A 21526-nucleotide genomic window follows, 5' to 3' on the forward strand; every position below is an offset into this window, starting at 1 on the left:
TAGCTTCTGATAAACTCAGTTCAAAATGTTTTGCAAGCCCTCTTGCATTTTGATGATATCTGCTATGTGCTTCTCTGGCCAATGTATGCTTGTCAATAGGACAAGAGTTATCAATGGGTAAAGTAACCAATTTGTCTGCACGTTCATTCCCTTCTCCTAAACCTTCAGACCATTTATGGCTCCTAATATGAATCACAGAATACGCTGCACTTCTTTCTCGTAAAGCTTTCCTTAATTGTATCAATAGTTCATACAATCGTTTATTATTCACTTCCTTAATTGCTGCTTCCTCTATTCGTCTGGCTACTCCGGCAACATACATAGAGTCTGTGACCACATTTAAAGGCTCCTGTAAATTAGACACTGCCCATACTACTGCCAACAATTCCAAAGTTTGTAAACTATCTGCAGGATCTGCTGTAAGAAGTTGATGCTTCCATTGTCCTTTTTCTTGCCAGGTGACAGCAGCACGCCTTGATTTCTTTCCCGCATCTGTAAAAGCTGTAATAGCTCCTTCTATAGGGCGTTCTTCCCTCAATGGTCGAGTAATCCAGTTCCATTCTGTCATCCATTGCAAAACTTTAGGCACTAATTTGCTGGTTTCTACTTTAGCAGGTGATGCTAATAATGCTTCCTGCAAGTTCTTTGAATTAATCAAGTACCAGTCTAAAGTCTCTTTCTCCATAGGCAATCTAATGGTAGCAGGTTCTCGACCATCCACTTCAATAATTCTGAGACGCCCTTTTTTGACTAACACAGCCAATTGTTCAATTTTTGAGAATATTGTTCTCTTATGTTGTAGTGATGGTGACAACCATTCCAGAACTCGTATCTCCCCCGTTTTCTCCTGTTGTTGAGAGAGAGCACCAAGCAAATGGCAAGGACTATTCCAAATAGTAAGGTCAATAGGGCAGTCGAGTTGTCGACGAGACACATATCCCTGTTGTACACAATTACTAATTTGTTGCAAGGCAAGATAGTGCTCCTTTGTCAGGTGTACAGGAGTAGTAGGATCAATACCCTTTAACAAAGGCCGCAGGGTTTCTAATAAATGATTTGGTATTCCCACAATAGGTTTTAACCACTGTAAATCTCCCAGCAACTTCTGTGCATCATGCAAAGTTTTAATGTCCAATTGTAATTCCAATTTTTGAGGTATTACTTTTTGATCTGTTAAAGTCCATCCCAGATATTTCCACGGTGTGGTGGTCTGAATTTTCTCAGCAGCAATAACAAGCGAATATGCTGAAAGAGTATCTCTAATACTGTCAATCTGCAGAGAGGAGAATGGTTGTTGCTGGGCAAACAAAATGTCGTCCATGTAATGATATATTATAGTTGCTGGCCACTTACGACGTAGTGGCTGTAATGCAGCATCAACATAAAGCTGACACAACATCGGGGAATTACGCATGCCTTGCGGAAGAGTCGTCCATTCAAATCTTTTATCTGGCTCTCCACGATTTATTGCCGGTAAAGTAAAAGCAAATCTCTTCATATCATCAGGATGCAGCCCAATAGTGAAAAAACAATCCTTTAGATCAATAATTAAAAGTGGCCAGTGTTCTGGGATCATAGCTGGATTTGGAAGACCAGGCTGTAAGGCCCCCATTGATTCCATCTGTTCATTTACAGCCCGTAAATCATGTATCAAACGATATTTCCCTGATTTCTTCTTGATAACAAAAATAGGTGTATTCCAAGGGCTCGTAGAAAGTCGTAAGTGTCCCTGTGAATATTGTTCCTTTACCAATTCATGGGCATGCATAAGACTCTCCCCTTTTAATGGCCATTGCTTAACCATCACCGGTGTATCCGTTTTCCAGGTGAGTGGAATGGGGAAAGTCCAAGCAATGGCAATTACCCCAAAGGGTGATGATTAGTTAACACCACTCCCAATTGTGTTAAAATATCCCTTCCAATTAAACAAGAAACTGTAGGTGGTAATTGAACAACTGAAAACACAGCAGATACTTGTTGATCATCAATACACACTAACAAAAGTGGTGATCTACTTGCTAATGTAAATCCTCCTACTCCGGTGAGCATATTTGATGATGGGAACAGAGGCCAATGTTGTGGCCATGCTTCTGGAGAGATAGTGCTGGTATCTGCTCCTGTATCCAATAATCCATAAAGGGTTATGCTTTGATGTCCATGGGTAATTTCCACCTTTTGTTTTGGTCTATTTTGTAAATCCACAGTTAAAAGTGTAACACCAGTAGAGCCAAAACCCTTTTCATCCCGCGTTTGTCCAGTAAATGATGGTATACCAGATGTCATTTGACATAGTGGTATTAATTGTGCAATGCGTTGTCCTTTTGTTATTTTAATAGGAGGATAAAGGGTGTAAACCATAATTTGTATTTCCCCTGTATAATCCGCATCGATAACACCAGGCAATACAAATAATCCCAGCATAGTTATTGAAGAACGTCCTAATAACAATGCTCCACATTTTTGTTCATTCAAAATGAGAGGACCCTTTACTCCAGTTGGTATCCTCTCAGGCCGATTCGTCATTAATGTGACGTCTACTGCTGCTGATAAGTCCAAGCCGAGGCTGCCTTCTGTGGCTGGTTGCAGACAGGGGGTGGCAGCGATGTTGCGTCGGCAGCTGGTGTTTCCGATGTCACGGCGGCTACTTGTGTCTGGGCGCGGCTCGCCTGCTGCGCGCTCCTGGGATAGTTTCCCGACCGGCGCCTACAAGCTGTAGAGTTGTGGGAACTGGATCGGCAGTTGTGACACCATATCCCGGTTGCTTGACATGTTCGTCGCGTGTGTCCCTCACTGCCGCATCTGTAGCACTTGAGGAATGGTCTCGAGCTCTGCGTGACCGCCAGTGAGCCATTTCGGAGAGGAGCAAGAGCAGCTAACACCTGACTTTGAGTAGACTCTGCTTGCTTTTGTAATCCTAACCCTAGCTCCTTTATTGCATCTACTATAAATGCCTGTGAAGCTGTTGGCATTAATGCCATTCGCTCTAATGCTTCCTCAATGGTCCAATTTGCCCCCAAAGTAGCTAACACTCTTTGTGTTGCTGGATTGCTATTTTGAAGAGCACACTGCTTCAATAGCGCCCCCTTCATGTAGTCTGCGACACCAGCCCGATCTATAGCAGTAGCTGCCCTGTCTATAAAATTCCCAAATGATTCTTCTCTACCTTGTTTAATGCCCATATAAGCCGGTAACCCTCCTGGTTCTTTAACCATATCTATTGCAGCACGCACTAACCGCATAGACTCTCTAAGCTTATCTGCTCCCGATATCATCTGTGCCTCTGTACGCAAAAATGCCCCTAAGCCCATAAGCTCAGCTACTGTCACTCCATGTAATGGATCTCCTTGAGCTCGCTGTACAGCAACTGACTCATTTACCAAAGCGTGCCAATGTGCATTAAACAGTAACTGCTGATGCTGAGTAAATATCAACCGAACTATTCCTCTTAAATCATTTGGGCATAAAATCTGAGTATTAAAAAGATAATCTAACATTTGCCTAACAGGTTCACTTTTTACTCCAAACTGACTAACTGTAGAACGTAACTGAGCTAGCAGCTTCCAGTCTAAGGGCTCATAGGCTGCTATATTATGCGTAAGGTTCCCCTGTGCATCATATTGTGGTGTATATGTAACCGGACATGCAAGACTAGAGACTACTTCCATCGCCTCGCCATCCCCCATTTGCATTACTTCTTTTGCCACAGCAGCCCAAGCTTCCCTCCTCTGCTTAGCCATCTCCCCCCATAGGTCACTGTGTGCCCCCGGGATAGGATCTGACTCTTTAAGGGTGCTATGCTGCTGGCATTTCGGTACCGAGACCGAGGTTTCCGGCGGGGGATTCAGCCCCCCCGCCGGAGCTGACTCATACTGGGGAAGCGGCGGAGGCAAAGCCGGTGAAACTGGAGCTGGCTCGCGCGGGGGAAGCGGCCCCCCCCCTACCGAAGTCGAGGGTGAAACTGGAGCCGGCTCACGCGGGGGAAGCGGCCCCCCCCCCCACCGAAGCTGAGGGTGAAGCCGGAGCTGGCTCGCGCGGGGGAAGCGGCCCCCCCCCCACCGAAGCCGACTCTCGCGGGGGAAGTGGCGGAGGCAAAGCTGGAGACGGAGGTGAAGCTGGCTTGCTCCCACCCCCACCATCCAACCTGCCTGAAGCTGGCGGCGGAGGCGAGCTCTTACCTCCACCATCCAGCCTGCCCTCCTCCCCCAACAGTAAAGGTGCAGACGGTTCCACACTATTTATAGGAAAATCCTGCACACCACTCTGCTGGGGACTCTTAGGCATAAGTATCTGAGTTACAGAAGGTGCCAGGGGATCATCCTCACGACCATACCCTATATTCTTCTTATAAGCTTCTGTTGCCCTTTCTGCTGCCTTTCTCTCAGAAACCTGCTGAAGCAACGTATTATACACCACCCGCCATAACTTGCCAAATTTCTTTGCTGACTTATCATCATCTAACACTGCATCCCACAGGATATCCCCAAACTTTTTCCACTCTGCTATCTCATGAACTGTATGTGGGTTAGCAAAAATCCCTTTAGAATGACCATAAGCTAATAACCCTGGTAACTCCTTTTTTAAATCTACCCCTTTTACTCCTCGCTTTTCTAAATATGAGGAGAATAGGTCGTATGTCGCTTGCCTATCCATACCTATATATCAGCGCGCGCTGTTGCAGCTCTTCCAGGCTCCTGCGACATGTAGAGACTTGAGATACCATTGTAATCCTCAAGGGTGCTATTAAAATCCGGCACCGTCCCGGCTGCAAGGACTCTCACCCAACTTCCTCGACCGTGGCGAATTTATAATCCAAAAGAGCGAACGTTCAGAATGCTGCCTTTGCCCGCATTCTCCACCATTTGTCGGAGGAAGGAGACCCAGACACCAATTGGTTCATCCAAGTCCGATTTATTGATCGAATACGGCGGGTTAAATATGGTTCTTAATAAGCTTCATACATATTGCAAAAGTTGAGCTCAGGATTGGTTAGTTACATATCAGCAACTACACCTACTTCTACATTCTTATGCTTATTCTTCTGTTACATTCTGCAGATATTCAGGACTAATCTCACCTCCCTTTCCTCATGTTGCAGCAAGGCCATCCGGCATTCTTGCCTGTCAGCAGTCACTGAATCGGAGACTGCTGACCTCCCTTTCAAGCTTAACCAGCGGCATTAAGTCAGTATGGCCTTTCTCAGCTAACCAACTCTTAATAAAATCCTCCACAGAACTCAGGTAAACCAGTTTTGTGCCTCTCTGTCTCTTGGAATAGACTTAACACTGAATGATAGGAAACATTCAGGTATGGGTGAAGGGAAAAATAAGAATATTGATGCCTGCAAAAAGAGACTTGGAAGTGGCAGAGACATTATAAACAGGGTTTTAATACGATGTGAATTACAAGCACTTGATACAGAGGGGATGATATATTGATTTTCCTCATTCTGAACTATGCCTGTCACTAAGATCAATGGAAGTCACAAACCTATATCAAGGAAATTATAATATGTGGAATTATTTATAGAATGGCTGCTCCAGGTACACATCAATTGCAGCATCATAATGGCCCGACTTATGACTGAGGACAAAGCCATCTATTACATATTGTAAATGAGAAAGTGTGCATTGCCATCATTGCTTCATTTTCCACATTTTTCATAAGTGAAAGGAAGAACTAATAGAAGCATTCTTGTACAGCCTTTTTTTATAAAGAAGCAACAAACATTGTAGAGTTTATCACTAAACGACAACAATTCCACTTACAAACTAAGTCATTAAAAGAACAGCTACAGGCAGTATTTTCCAAAACAGAGTTATGCAATGTACACCAAGGCAAATACGCTGAAACTTTGGGAATCACTTCTGGATTGCTCAAAATTCTGGGCACCCTGAAGAAGCTGAAAAGCAGCAGCACACAGGAGGGCAGCATCTCCAAGCTGCTGGTGGCAAGGAAGCATGAACCTGTAAACGCATGCTTCCCTTTTCCACTGCAAAAGCTCTGTCACCACTGGCAGACAAAGAAAAAGTCTAATGGCTACACAGGCAGGCACCTTTATAATTTTCATATCTCAAAATTATGGCATTTCCAATAAAGTCTGCTTTTGAATCACCATTTACTTCTACAGTTCACTTAGTTTCACAGCAGTCTCTACCTCCCACTGTTAACTCTTAAAAGAAGCCTTTCAAAGGTCAACCCAAACTGTTAGGATTCTAGATGGTAAAACTGAATTTTTCATGTCTACTTGTTCTTCTGAAAGGCTTAAAAGCAATTTGTGGCAATCAGCACAAAGGGATTTGATTGACAAACTTTAACAAAGTGATCTAGAGAAGATTCATTGGGAAAAAAACTGCTAAAATTGTCAATTAAATGGCAAATAGTTTTTCTCTGTCTGCCCTTGAAGGAAAATAGGTTCTCTTCTTAGACGTGAAAATTTTGAATTCGGGAGGGAAAAAGAGGAATTTGGCTGGGTTTTTTTTGTATTTTATTTTTAAACCTCTAGTATTGTGTTAGACTGATAGCAACCAGCATAGTTAGAAGATTTATTTCTTTACTATCCTGATGGTGCAAATTATTTTGTATGCTACTGCCACTACTGCAAAGCCTTTGCTTTAGTCCTCAGACAATCCTATTACCCAAGTCAAAGTAACTCATTTTTCACCTACTTTAAGTCAGTTCTGAAATTCATATACAGGGCAAGAGCAGGATAAAGCTTTTGTCTGTTTGAAAGTACAGCATAACTGATAGATTTTACATTTTTGTAATGGTGCTTCAACCTCATATACCCATTTGCTTGTTTAATTTTTAAGTATTATTCTGATTTTTTTGCCTTTACAACATTCTTCTGTGACTTCAAATTACTGTTGCCTGCAAATATAACTAATGTGTTAATCTTCTCAACTTTCAAATCACTCACATGACATAAACCCACTCAAAACCATTTATATTTTGATCTACAAAAACCTACTACATTTTTTTACTAACAAGTTCAGGTTTTTTAAAATTATATTTATGTCTGTGAAAATTTTCCAATCTCCTACTCTACTCAAAGCTATTCTAACATTATGGCGATTTTATGTAATTAAATTATTTTCCTGTCTGGTAACTTACTGTAGTTTACATACTTTTGTATTTATTGGAGACATACCAGAAAAAAAAAAAAAAAGCATTTGAAATGCCAACAAACAAAATTTAACACAGAAAACTCAGAATTCATTAATGATAAAATATGTAGTTATGAAAGACTGCACAAAACTCATTCACTCACTGAATCACTACAGAGACTGAGGGATTTATGCAAGGTGCAATACATCCAAAACAATACAGCTCAGTTCAACACACCACATCTCACTGCATTAGTAGCACTTGTAAACTAAACCTACAGCTAAGCCATCTCAGCTCATTTACTCTTTATAAAATTACCTTTTCTCTTCAGAGCAGCTATCTTTGCCAAAGGACAAAGGGTTTATGTGGGCAAACCTACAGTATTAATCTACACATTAAGCACCTATTCTGGCAATAATAAATATGAAGGTCCAGAATTACCCATTACAGACCGTAAACATGCTTGTTTACTTATTAGGATCTTTATAAAGCCACCATACAAACAATTTGTGTTTAAGAAAAGTCCAAGATATGATTCAGTTACTTCTTTGCAGGCTGACCAAAATATTTTCTATTAGTTTTGCAGTGACCTTTGTTATATGTTATTCTAGTGTCGGGGATACACATTTTAAAACTCCTCTTGACAATGTGATTAGAACTGTTACTATATGATTAAAACTATATGATTAAGCTCATTAAAACCAATGATGAAAGTTTCTTTAGATAATCTAGCATGTGGATTAATTTTATGATTGACATTTGTTTGCTCAAGAAGGTTTTTTTATTCATCAAAGACTCAGGTAATGAAAAATCTTTACATCTTTTAATTACACATTCCTGATAATATCAGCCTCAATTTCTGCATAGTTGCAATTTAGAATAAAACATGTTTTAATTCACTTCTTCTAAAGCGCAGTAAAGATTTCATCAGGTATTAGTGGCAAACACCACCAGTCCAAACCTACTTGGATGTTTCTTTTCAATAACGTGACTAGTAAGAATTGCCATGCGTAACAAATTTTTCTTTTGCTTTCTCAGTGTTTGTGTAGATGTCGAACAAAAAATTTAATGACTGCGCAAATGGTTTTTAAAATACCCTCAAAATTGAAAGATAACTTTTTTTAAAAGCAACTGCTGCTCAGACTACTGCTCATATTCTACACTCGGTGAGCTGACCCTTGCAAGATTTCACATATCTGTCTCACAAACTGTTAATGACAGATAAAACACACCGCTGCAAAGAGCCTGCCCTGAGGTGACCCAGCAGCAGTCAGGCTGCTGCTCAGGCAGGCCTGGGCTCTGCTGGGCACTCAGAACCAGCCTCAGACCCTGTGCAGGCAGGCCTGGGCTCTGCTGGGCACTCAGAACCAGCCTCAGACCCTGTGCAGGCAGGCCTGGGCTCTGCTGGGCACTCAGAACCAGCCTGGGCTCTGCTGGGCACTCAGAACCAGCCTCAGACCCTGTGCAGGCAGGCCTGGGCTCTGCTGGGCACTCAGAACCAGCCTCAGATCCTGTGCAGGCAGGCCTGGGCTCTGCTGGGCACTCAGAACCAGCCTGGGCTCTGCTGGGCACTCAGAACCAGCCTCAGACCCTGTGCAGGCAGGCCTGGGCTCTGCTGGGCCCTCAGAACCAGCCTCAGACCCTGTGTGCCCGTGGCCCTGGGCTCTGCTGGGCACTCAGCACCAGTCTGGGCTCTGCTGGGCACTCAGAACCAGCCTCAGACCCTGTGTGCCCGTGGCCCTGGGCACTCAGAACCAGCCTGGGCTCTGCTGGGCACTCAGCACCAGCCTGGGCTCTGCTGGGCCCTCAGAACCAGCCTCAGACCCTGTGTGCCCGTGGCCCTGGGCTCTGCTGGGCACTCAGCACCAGCCTGGGCTCTGCTGGGCACTCAGAACCAGCCTCAGACCCTGTGTGCCCGTGGCCCTGGGCACTCAGAACCAGCCTGGGCTCTGCTGGGCACTCAGCACCAGCCTGGGCTCTGCTGGGCACTCAGAACCAGCCTCAGACCCTGTGTGCCCGTGGCCCTGGGCTCTGCTGGGCACTCAGCACCAGTCTGGGCTCTGCTGGGCACTCAGAACCAGCCTCAGACCCTGTGTGCCCGTGGCCCTGGGCACTCAGAACCAGCCTGGGCTCTGCTGGGCACTCAGCACCAGCCTGGGCTCTGCTGGGCCCTCAGAACCAGCCTCAGACCCTGTGTGCCCGTGGCCCTGGGCTCTGCTGGGCACTCAGCACCAGCCTGGGCTCTGCTGGGCACTCAGAACCAGCCTCAGACCCTGTGCAGGCAGGCCTGGGCTCTGCTGGGCCCTCAGAACCAGCCTCAGACCCTGTGTGCCCGTGGCCCTGGGCTCTGCTGGGCACTCAGAACCAGCCTCAGGCTCTGCTGGGCACTCAGAACCAGCCTCAGACCCTGTGTGCCCGTGGCCCTGGGCTCTGCTGGGCACTCAGAACCAGCCTCAGGCTCTGCTGGGCCCTCAGAACCAGCCTCAGGCCCTGTTCGCTGGCAGCCCTGGCCTGGCTCAGAGTTCCATGGAGCCCCACGTACCTCCTCATGCAATCCAGCGCCCGGATGAAGAAGTCTTTGTGCAGCTGGTGCCTGTCCCTCAGGATGGAGCACTGCTCCAGCGTCACTGACATGGATGTCCTGTCTTTGGCACTCTTGCAGCAGGTGAAGCGCACTCCGTTCAGCTTGCGGCAAATCTGAAACACGGGCAGGCCCCACAGGTCAGCCCTTCCTTCCTACCAGGCTGCGCAGCCCTACAGCTCTGCAAGCCCAGCGAGGGCTTCCAGACAGCTACAGCACTTCTCAAGAAGAAAACACCTTCTGGAAGTTAGTACCAGTACACTGAATTCCTGAATTTGACATGGGACTTTCATAACTATAAAAGAAACAGTTCCTTCACCGTTTCCTCACTGAATGCAGCAGCTGCCCTGTTCAATGAAAGCTAAATTGTCTGAATATCTGATGAATGAAGATATGGTGAGTCTTAACTCACAAACATGAATGTAGCAGACTAACTTCTTGTGAAGGTATGGAGTCAGACACATCTAACTTACATAGTTTTTATTTTCAACAGGTGAACTGTTCAATGTATGGCTCACAATTAATAAAGTTTAACAAATTGCTGCCATGGATTGTCTACTTTCACTTATACTTTGAAAAAGTTATAACACATAAAGGAAACATGACATTTTGGAGGATGATTCTTCCTCTTATCATACCACAATCTGTGGTTGTATCATTCCATTAGTTTATACTATGGTTTCAAATGATATTTTACTAGAAAAAGAAAAATTGAAGGAGAGCTTCTGTGCCCAAATCTACCATTTCCCAGATATAACCTGTCCTGAGAAAAGGTAATACTTTGCTTACACCTATCCCTGGGGAATCACAGGTGTAATGGTACAAAACCTCAAAATGTTTGTGAGAATGCAGCAAGGCAATAAACTACAGCAGGAATCACAAAAAGAAACTTCCCGCATTGGCTATCATGGGAGAGCTCGCAGGATGAACTGGAACATGAACTGAAACATGACCAGTGTCAGTCCAGCAAATAAGTGTTTCTTCATCTAATGCTAATTGCATTCTTAGAAATTCTATTAAACAATAAATACTATTAAATTCTATAAAAATCAAAAAATACTTAGAGCCTTTAAGTTCTTTGTGATACCATGGTGAGGACAATCTCAAAAGTTTAATTTAGGGAACCAATTAAGGGAATCTTACTTAGAATCCAAAGAGGTACAGGATAGTGAAGGAGAACCTATGAGTGTTTCTTCCATCATATAATTGAAAATTTTAAAAGTTAAATCTGTTTAAAAATTTGAACAGTTGCACTGGGATTTAAAACAAGTACTATATGATAATCTGCTTAAATAATTATGTGAAAGAACTGTTTCATTGAAGAGATTAATTCTCTTTGCACTAGTATCTTTGGAAGCCCCCGATTCATTGGGGCTATTCGATGTGAATGAGTCCTAAAAAAATTTTAAAATATTAAAAAATCATTTATAAAATAAAGTAAAAAAATCCCAGGTAATTATTCTGGATGAGTGATGGGCTCATATGTGGAATCTTGTACTTCCACTGCAATAAAAAAGTGATATTGCACAGCTACTGCACTGACAAAGTTTTCTTCTTACATCTTTTTCAATAAATAAATGGAATATAGAATAACAGTGTGTAGATCACTAGGACCAGAAATACACATTTCAGAAAGTTAAAGTAAGGGAACCAAGCAATCATGTCCCACATCATACCTCAAGGACACTAAAAAATTATTTTGAGTAATTTTATATTATCAAAGAATGGATATCAAACAAATCACTCAAATTCTAGCAGGTTCTACCAGTTTAAAAAGTGAGAAAAAGAAATTATCTGCAAAAAACTATTACAGCACATCTGCCTCCTTTAACCAGTGAGTTTTCCAGTCATTTCCTTAAAATCCATTGCAGTTACAAAGTCAGCAAGCTTATGAAAATGAGTTTATGGTTAGTTCATCAATTTCTTTGAAACAAGAGAGCTCACCGTTGCAGCCAGCCACATGATTTCTACATTCTTTCTCTTTTTGGCCTGGATATTTTGATGAAGACTTTCTAGCAATCCCTTTAAATCATTTTGTTCTTGAAAATGTGGTAAACCTGGGAAAAAAGGACGAAAAAAGTTGCTCATTTTGATAAGGTTGGTCATATGATTGTCCCGACTAAAGAATGCTCATGGTAAAGAACAGGTCTATTATTTACAGCCTTGTTTTGGAACACAGGATAGAAATTACCAGCTAAATATTTAAGGAATAAGCAAACCTTATGTCTTTTGAGTATTGCCTTGTCCTCCCTAAGATCTTCACGTGGAAATTTGAAGTATCTTCAACCTTTATCTTATAAATGGATGGTGAAAAACAAAACCAAATCTCTGCTGTAGTTCTGTTCATCAGCTATTACAGACATTCAAAAGAAATCAGAAAAATAAAAAAAAAACTGAGTGTATTACAACCTGCTTTGATGGGATGATTATTTTTTAAAATTAAAGTAAAAAATTAGGGTTTTGTTTTCAAATTGAAACATCTAGTTTTTGTTTTAAAATATGCCTTAGATTTTTCTATAATGTAAGATAAGGGTTAAACAGCACTTAGTATCCCCTCTAAAAAGTAACAAAGTATATTTCTCCTGAAATTAAGTGGGGCTTTATTTTGAAGTAGAAAATAATTTCAAGTTTTCTTAAAATCCAAAAATTTACCTGCTTGTTCTGGGTATGGAATTTAAGTTGAAGTTTAATTTATCCTACATCTCCAGCAAAAATTCAAGAGTAGGCAATTTAATTTCCCCCTCTGTTTCATATGTATATAGAGGAGGGATTTTTCTAATGTTGCATTTATCCTTGCTAGTTCTGAAAATCAATAAAAACATGCAGAATCTGTTTTTAGAAATTATTTCTTCTCATGGTGGCAAAGTAAAAAGAATTTAAATCATAGTTATCACCAAATAAAGGGGCCAGAATCAAGTGGAACAAAGTGAAACTAAATTGATCAATGGATTTCTTCAAGCAGAGAAAGTAAATTATCCATCCAGTGAGGGGAAAAAACCCCACAACCCAAGCCCCAAACCCAAGCCCAAAAACTTATACTCAATTGGAAGAAAAAAAATGAGGGAAGTATTAATGAAGGTCAATATCCATTCTCCTAACGTGATCCAAGTTGGAATGATCCCTCTCATCAACAGGCTTTTACCTTTTACATCTAATAAATTCTGTAGTTTCCCTTATCCATGATTCATAGTAAGAAGTACTTTAAATCTATTCAAGAAGAACTTAGTTGCTCCAGTCATACTGTGCTGTCTAAAAAAACTCACAAACAAACAAGAAAAAAAGAAAAAGGGAGGAAAACATACATCCAGAATCTGTTTTGCAATAATTTTAATGTGGATTGTTTTACCTCTGTATCACAAGCTCTGATTGTACATTAGATAATGTAGAGCACATAAAACCACATCACACTCTGCTAGACTATTACACTTATGGGTGTGCATCTGTTTCTTTAAAACAGAGAGCACAAAATGGCAAAGATGCTTTGAGATGATGCAAATGTATCACTAAACATTCTATTGCTCCCAGTAGCTTTCCTTTGGGTCACAGCAGAAAACGTGACATCTCAGAGGGATGACTTCAGCACAGGTACAGCAAGAGTCTCCTAATTCACAGTACTGCCAAAGGGGTTGCACCTTGACTGGAAATGATCAATGGCCTAAACTCCTTGGGTCCCCCACAGTACCAAACCACCAAATCAGGCTGATAAGGGGGAGAAGCCTGGAAATACCAAACAGCCTTTTTGTTTTCAGGTACTTACGTACTACTAAACAACTATCTTACGTTTTTGGACCCTTACTGTCTTAGTATTTCTATAAAAGCAGTACCATTTTGAGCTATATTTGGTCAGCATTTTTGGTAGGAACCTTGCTGGAAACATGCTCTTATTTTCAGTTTCTGCTAAAAGAATTTAAGAAGTTAACAAATGGGTAAATGACAAAGTGTATGTTCATCCTAAAGACAGAAAGTCAGTGGATGCTTAGTTACAAGCAAGACTATTATTGCCAAGGAGAAATACAGACACAAGAGGAAAACTAACAGCGAAGGTGGCAATACCTTTCAGGGAGTGGGAAATTGAATTCTTTGAAAGGGAATATATGAATGAGGCAGCAGGCCAGGGAGGCTGCCAAGGGTGGATCCAACAGCCTGGCAAATAGGGCTGCAAATGCTCAAATTCTGTTGGGCTTTTTGAGCACTGTTTGGAACTGACAGCTTTGGGAACACAGTCCTGCATTGATTTTGTAGCACAGATTTGGCATTATAGGAAATTATCTGGATAGGTGGGACAAAACCATCAAAAAGCCATCAATATTGAATGCCTCTCACGTGGCCCCAGCACCAGGGTTGCTGCCAGCCTTGTATGGAGGTTTGTCTTCCAGACGAGGGGGAACAGGAGTGGGATTAAGTCCTGCCACAAATGAACAAGTTTGAGAGCTTCCCTTTTTTCCCAGGGGGCTGGTTTAAAAGGCACATTTCTCCAAGGCAAAAGACTGACTCTGTATACTGGCAGGGAGCTACTGGGAAGGGCAGTGGAACCAAAAGATGCTTTATGTTCCACAAAAAATTGTATAAAGAAGAGACTGAGTTCTTAAAGGTAAAGAAAAAAAGCAAGAAAGTTATAATAACCAGAAAATACACGATGAACTAGACACAATTAGTTCTCAAAAGCCTTCACAGTCTGAAAGAAGTCCAGGAACTGTGTGGCTCACTAATAATCCTTCAGGAAGGCAGTACAAGTTTAAATTGTGTTAATGAAAAGTAGCCAATACTGTCTGCATGCAAATTTTTGCTTTTATAAAATAAAATCCATTTATGAGGTAGCAGATCTACCTTAGTCCTAACCTGCATGAGGTTAGTTTTTCGAGGATGTTTTCTTAGCAAGATTCCCCTCAATTAATCACCCAACTTATTGTATGAGTTTCTCTGTAGACATCCTGGAAATAAATACTAGGTCTGTGGGGGGATGGATGGGCATCCTGCCCATCATTTAGGAAGGGCTTTTGTTTCTGTCAAAATGATTAACAAATTAAAATCATCCTGATATAAGAGATAAACATGTATACATACGCATGTGATGTATTAAAGTTTTACATAGCATTTAAACATCAGGCAGTTAAATCTCCCACATTTGGGACTATAGTTTGGGCATTAAAACTAACAGGATTCGATTGATGCAGATGTTTTCTTCAGTCCTTGCTTCTGGCAATCAGAGTAACAGCATAGTAATGCTTATGTTTATAATACAGAAGTTCTATAGAAGTGGAATACAGGGCCTATTCCAATGAAACCTTGTCGTTCATATAATGATGATGTGGCTCATTGCTTGTATTTGATCTGCAGATTTCTCCATGGTTCACCAAACCTCAACATATTTTCAGAATAAGAACAGAGGGTATGACTGAAGCTGATGAAATTGCCCACCAAGTATTTATGTAAAAATACAGTAGGTACAGACTGTCCTCTACATGAAATATTAACAAACTTATTATTTTAATAACTTAAAATAGCTGTTCAGTTCATCATTCCTCTGTTTCATTTTCTCTGTAGTTTCTGCTGTGGCACAAGGCCTGAAATCACTCCTGAGACCAGCAGGGTCATGTACAGGTACAAAATGTTTAAATTTATGGAACAAGTTATGGGATTCTGCTAATATTACTGTCTTATAACCTTCTACCTACTCAAAGCTTTTCAAACCGATTTGGACATTGCATTATTTTGTACTCACAATCAGGAGGCATTTTTTCTGTAAATAACTTGTAATATTCTTTGAGAAGCTCTAAGTTTTCCTGGTTAATGTTTTCCTGCAAAGTGGTATCTCCAAACCTATGAAAATACACAATAAATTATGAAAAAAACCCAAAACCCACAAACAACAACAAAAGATAAATTATCCTTCATAGTTATTTCTTTGCATAAAGAAATAACTTTGGTGCTAAATGCATTAGATTTTGTCAAACATGCAGTAGTTAAGTTCTTGTATGCTTTGGAATTAATTTTTGGAAATGAGATCATCGCTGATGCATACTTCTTCCAAAACTTTATTAACAAAGCAATCTATTTACAAACATGCAATAAGGCACTTATTCTTTTCCCCTCACAAATCGTGAATAAATGGAAAGGCACTTTGGGGGAATTCCAATTCCAAAAATTGGGTACCACAGGCAGAGAACACCAACTCTCCATCTCTTAGTGCTGCTACTGCTTAAGCATACCAATTTCTGTAAGAGCTGGATAATATGGAAGTGACACAAGATGGAAGAGAAGCTTATCTACAAAATAACTGTAGCTATAAAAACAAATATCTTTCTCTCTGAGACCAAGATTTCTACAACAGCCACATTTCACATGCCAAGAAACTAAATCTCACGGTACTACAGGAGATATGATTGTAAAGACACGAATGTCCCCATGACAATTAGGGCCAAAGTTTTGAAATTCATCTTCAGAATAGATTTGAAAAGGGAATGGAGGAGTACAGGAAGAGAGGCATGGGCAGATAAGTGAGAAACTCAGAGAGAAGGGGACACAGATCAGAAGATACCAAATATGCTGCTAAATTGGGAACAAGGGAAGCAAATATTTCAACAGGCCACAGGGAGAAGATGTAACTACTTCCTTAGTAGCCATTGCTGCACTGTCACATGAGAACATTTCTTTTAAATCGGAAACATTCTCAAGTGTATTCTATCAAAAAACAAATTAAAAGATTTTTTTTCTAATACAGTAACATTTCCTAGAAATTTGCCACGAAAGTGTTTTTATATTCTCAGGTTCTTTATCCCACAAACCCCTCCATGTTTTTAGCCATAAATCGTGTGTGGTGTTTTCAGTCTCAAAAACAAATGTACAACTTTAGGAGTTAAGCAGCATTTTGAATTAAGACAAAAGCAGACTGTAACTGCATGCATTAAAGCTGCTTCTGCATTGAACTTATTTTCTTGGCAGATATTAGTACATATCCATATTTATAAATATGCAGTTATTTTGTTTTCTCCTATGGCTTTCTTTGCACACAATGTAAAATGACCACTGGGAACAACACTTCCTGCCACTTCACTTGCAAGCCAGGCATCTTTTCATACCAACTCCTCTACAAGCCCCCAGGTAATCAGGCTATTTCTAAATGTTGTCAAATTTTTCCTCAGACTATTCATAACTCAGTCCTTCCTGCCTATCTCACTCGTGTAAGCTCCCACCAGCCTGCTTCTTGCTTACCACATCATGTCTTACCTCTTATTTTTTGAGTGTCCCACTCAGAACTGTCATGACTGATTTTGTTGGTTTTGCACATTATGAGTTTGGCCACGTCACTCCTCTCAGCACTTTTCTCTTTATGTCATCAGAATAACCTATTTTCATTTTCAAGAAGTTTCCAAGTTCTCTAACCAGCTATCCAGCTCTTTCACAGTAAAATGCCAGATTTTACTGTCTTTAGATTCAGTCTATGTCTCCCATTTCAACTTTCTGCCTAAATTTTCTCACATACCACCACTCAACTTGGAGAAGTGTCCCATAAACATTCACAAAGCTACCTGATGACATTCTTTAGTAGACTTCTTTAAAAGACTGGGTTTACTTGGCTGTCTACAGTGAACAGGAGATAAAATCCTGTGGTGTTTAACTTCTTGCCTATTACCCAGGTTAAGGATTTTCACTGTCTCCCTCCATTACTCCAGCTACAGCTTTGCTATAAGCTTTTGGCTTAGAGCAAATGCAACCTCAAGATAAGCATTAGGTATTTTGGACGCTCTGTTAATAAAAGCAGCTAAAAGAAAAGAAGTTTTAACAAAGTAGCTGTCTGTATTGACATCTTGACTTCTACTTTGCAGTTTTAGCCCTGCACAAATGTGGTAATTTAACATGACTGACAGATACCCTTCTCTTGGAAGAGAAAATTAATACGTTGGTGAATCCATGACTATTATTATACTAATTAATTAGTTTCCAGCAATCTGTTGCAGAGGAGTACTAATTTCTCTAGCTTATCACTTGTTTGGTCTCTTCAAACCCATCTTCAAGATGTAAGAATTTTGAATTTTCAAACTTGTGTGAGAATTTCAGAGTACTGCATACAACCAAAATTCTGCATCTGAAATAGAAATCCATTTTGCACCTGTATCCAAGAGAAACATGGCACCAACTCTGTGAAACGGAGCCCTGCTTATGATCTTATCTTCATCTGGACTTTTTCACTGTTCTACATTGCTTCATAGCTTGTGTTTATTTCCTTTAATACCTTTGAAAATACACACTGAGTCAATGTGAGATTGTCTAAGAGCAAATAACAAAGAAGATTTGTTTCTAATCCTGAGAGATAGCCTGTACCAGCATGGAGTACTTGGACAGAAAATGCAACGTGACTTTTCCTTACCTCTCTGCCAGTGTTTGCTGCTCATTGATTCCAACATTAAAGAGCACTGGATACATGCGAAGCAGCTTTCCCTCTTTAATCTCTTGTGGCAGCAGCTCAAACATCTTTGCTGGGAGCTGGACCTCTATAATGTAATGTTCACTAGGAACAATGAAAACAAGAGTGAGGATGGGGTTCTTGAATGTCAGGAAAAGTTTCTTCAGCCAGAGAATGGTTGAGCAGGTTGAACTGGCTCCCCTGGGAAGTGTCACAGCACCAAGCCTCACAGAGTTCAAGAAGCATCTGAACTCTCAGGCACGGGGTGTGATTCTTGGGAAGCCCTGTGCAAGGCCAGGAGTTGCACTTGATGATGCATATGGGTCCCTTCTAACTCAAAATATTCTGTGATTCTGTAAAGAATGTTCCAAAAGCGCCTCTAATAAAAGAATGGCCTCTAATAAAAGCATGTGAGCTCCTGAACAGAATTTCACCTCCCCTGGGTGGCTGGTGTCTACCACCCACACCAGATGATCAGTGCACTGCTAGACAGTGCCACACACTTTGGATTGATTTGTTTGTGCACACAGAATGTCAGGTTTAAGCACTTTCCTAGAAAAAACAATTACAAGTAAATATGCTGACTCTTCAAGATAAGAATTTGTAGTTTGATTTTTCTGTCTTGCATTTCTACAGTCTTTCACTCTCATTTATTGAGCCATACCATATAACAACCAAAATAAAAATGGAGGGTTTCTAAAAAAATTATTAGAAAATAACTAGATTTTCACCTTTTCATCTTTTCTTTTTACGGTTCACTTCCAATGCTGTTTGATAGGAGCAGTCTTATCACAGCTCTAAGAGGAATGGCACTCCTCCACATAAACCTTGTAGATTTTATTTTTAAAATTTTTTTAATTTTAATTATTCCCATTGTATTGCCTATCATATTCCAGCCTTCCTGTTATTTATTCAATCCCTTCTCAGAAAGCCCATATGATGAGAGTGAATCATCCAGATTAATTAAGTAAATCAGTGGTGAAAGCCCCCTTCAGAGGAAACATATATTTTCTAAAAGTTCCTGCTTTTAGCTGAATTTAATTTACAGTCATCTTAAGAGCAATGATACTATTAAGGAAGTGATTTTTGCAAAATAAAACTATTTGGAGCTTCAGACTAGAATAATAATAAAGATGAAAAATCCATTCCAATCTTGTTAACCCTCAAATAGCCAAAATAAACGGAGTATTGCAGTTTATGTCCTGACATTCAGCAGTACTCACGTGAGATTCATAAAGGATAAGTGATTTTGTGCAAGGATTTCTGAGACTGCCTATGTCCTGTGTGATTTTCAGCAGCTAAAAAAGGCTTCCATTTTTAAAAGTGACTACTAAGTTTTTAATACTAAGTGGCATCGGAGTTTTTTGGTTTCCATCTTAAAAACAATCAAGGCCTAACTCTTGGAACTGCAGTTTCATTTCTCATGCTGAAATACAAATTCAGGACATTCAAAAGCAAAGTTTCTCAGTTAGAGACCACATTTGTAAACAATGGCCTTGTCACTTGTCCAGGGTTCAGTATCCATGTGTGAATAATGCACCAGCAGCTCTGCACAACACAGACGCTGCTCAGATTAATCTGTATTAGTAACTGGAACTTCAGCTTTTTATCAGGAGAGTAAACCAGAGCCTACTGGCTTTTAGAATCCCTACTAACTCACCTTCTAAAAAGTAAAACAGTGCACTTTCAATAAAACAGAACTCAGCAACAAGAAAACCATTAGACGGGTTTCATGGGCTACAGATTAAAACTGCAGCTCAGTTTCCTGGGCTCCAAGAAACAAAGTTCTTACCGCCTTCCACTTATAATAGGCAAAAAATCTTCTGACTTGGCTTCAATTACTCTAAACATTACTTTCTGCAAATCTGAAATGCCCACAGCCATGTCTTCGAGCATCCCTGCTTCTTCACCTACATGAAAAGATTAAAGAGACTATTAACAGAGTTGGCAGATCAGTCACTGTATAGGTCAGGGCAAAGCAATATATTTTCCAGTCTGTGCATCTAAAAATCACAGTTCTAAATCCACATTACAGTAACCTACATAAAACCAGACTCATTTCTTGAACTGCTGACAATTCTGTGCCCTAAATGGTAACCATGAGTATTAAGCAATTCTGAAAATCAGCCTGCTCTATATAGACATAAAATAACCTCAGAAAAGCCATTTTTGTCTATTCTGAAAGTTTTCAAAAGGCTTTCCTGCTGATGGAGGACAAAGGTTTTGAGAATAAAAACAAGCATCATGTAAAATGGAGAAGACAGCTATCTCCAAATGAGCAACTGCATAATAAAGCTGCACAAATGCTAAATTCCTCTACTTTAGTCAAAATCTCTGATTCAGGGAATGATTCCAATAGATCTAGTTCAAAGTTTGAAACATAAGGCAATTTCTCCCTCCAAATTTCCTTTTTAATGCATATCAAATAATGGCATGTGTAACAAACTATGAAACTGTTTTCAGGCTATCTTCACATTATCAGCACTGGGGATCAGGGCCGAGGCTGATAAAAGCAGTAAGTGTTTAAATCTTCCGTTTGCATTAGTTTTATAAACCTGCTATTTTGGGTCAGGTCTGCATGGAACAATAAGCAGGCCGTGTTCTCTGAGGAACTCAGAATGAAACAGATTAATAACTTTTGCTGCAGAATTAACAACACAGTGTCAATGACTTCAGCTGTGCTATTATGTGCAAGTCTACTGTCTTGTAAGGACAAGATTTGATTCAGCAAGCCAAATAAGAGGCTTGCTGAGGTTAAAATAAGAACTTCCTGGGTAACTTCTGGGCAGGGAACATAAGGAACTTTGTCCAAGAGCAATACTTACTGTATGTGCTAAGGAGTCCTTCATACTGCACCAGCAATCCAACAGTGTGAAGCTGTTGTAAAAATCCTTGATCATGTAAACCTGTGTGCAATTTGATTGCAAAACCACAGACCAATCCAGCGAGTTGTAAAGATAATTAAAACATGTGCAAGAGTGTTACAAGACAAACAGATACAAGACATTTCAACTGTTACAAGACAAACAGTTAAAATGAGGCTTGCCATCATTATACACAACAGAGGTAGCACCTACATATTTGAGAAATCAGCATAGGTATTTCTGTTTAGTGACTAAGTACATGATTTCATAATAATGTATTTTGATGGGTTTTTTGGGGGTGTATAAAGTAGTGAAATATTCTGTTAAGGTATATTAGATAAGCTTAATTTGTTTTGTATCATTGTGTGTTATTTACACTGACATAAATAAGACCAGAACCTCACTTGTCAGGCTTCAAACATGCAAGACTGTGAATTAAACATGTGAATTATGATGGATTTGAAAGTGGTTCAACATCTAATGTAACTGAATCTCCTAGGCAGCTGCCAACTTAAGAGAGAAATTAAGTGAAATGTTTAGAAAAAAATCTATCTGAAAAAAACATGATATACA

General features: G+C 40.4%; 2 long non-coding RNA genes across 2 annotated transcripts; both read right to left on the reverse strand.

Moving 5' to 3' along the window:
* Positions 1-9745: 9745 nt before the first annotated feature.
* On the reverse strand, positions 9746-15463 carry LOC128938372 (uncharacterized). The gene is made up of 3 exons (XR_008483142.1): positions 15408-15463; positions 11630-11742; positions 9746-9801 (listed from the first exon to the last, which is right to left on the reverse strand). It is a non-coding gene; the product is annotated as an uncharacterized LOC128938372 (long non-coding RNA).
* LOC128938374 (uncharacterized) lies at positions 15459-19974 on the reverse strand. Its single transcript, XR_008483143.1, has 3 exons — positions 19882-19974; positions 18054-18194; positions 15459-15505 (listed from the first exon to the last, which is right to left on the reverse strand). It is a non-coding gene; the product is annotated as an uncharacterized LOC128938374 (long non-coding RNA).
* Positions 19975-21526: the final 1552 nt, after the last annotated feature.

This window comes from Melozone crissalis, unplaced genomic scaffold (genome assembly GCF_028551555.1).
Source record: "Melozone crissalis strain CALT ecotype California unplaced genomic scaffold, PUWL_Pcris_2 ptg000025l_1, whole genome shotgun sequence".
Lineage (NCBI taxonomy): Eukaryota > Metazoa > Chordata > Aves > Passeriformes > Passerellidae > Melozone > Melozone crissalis.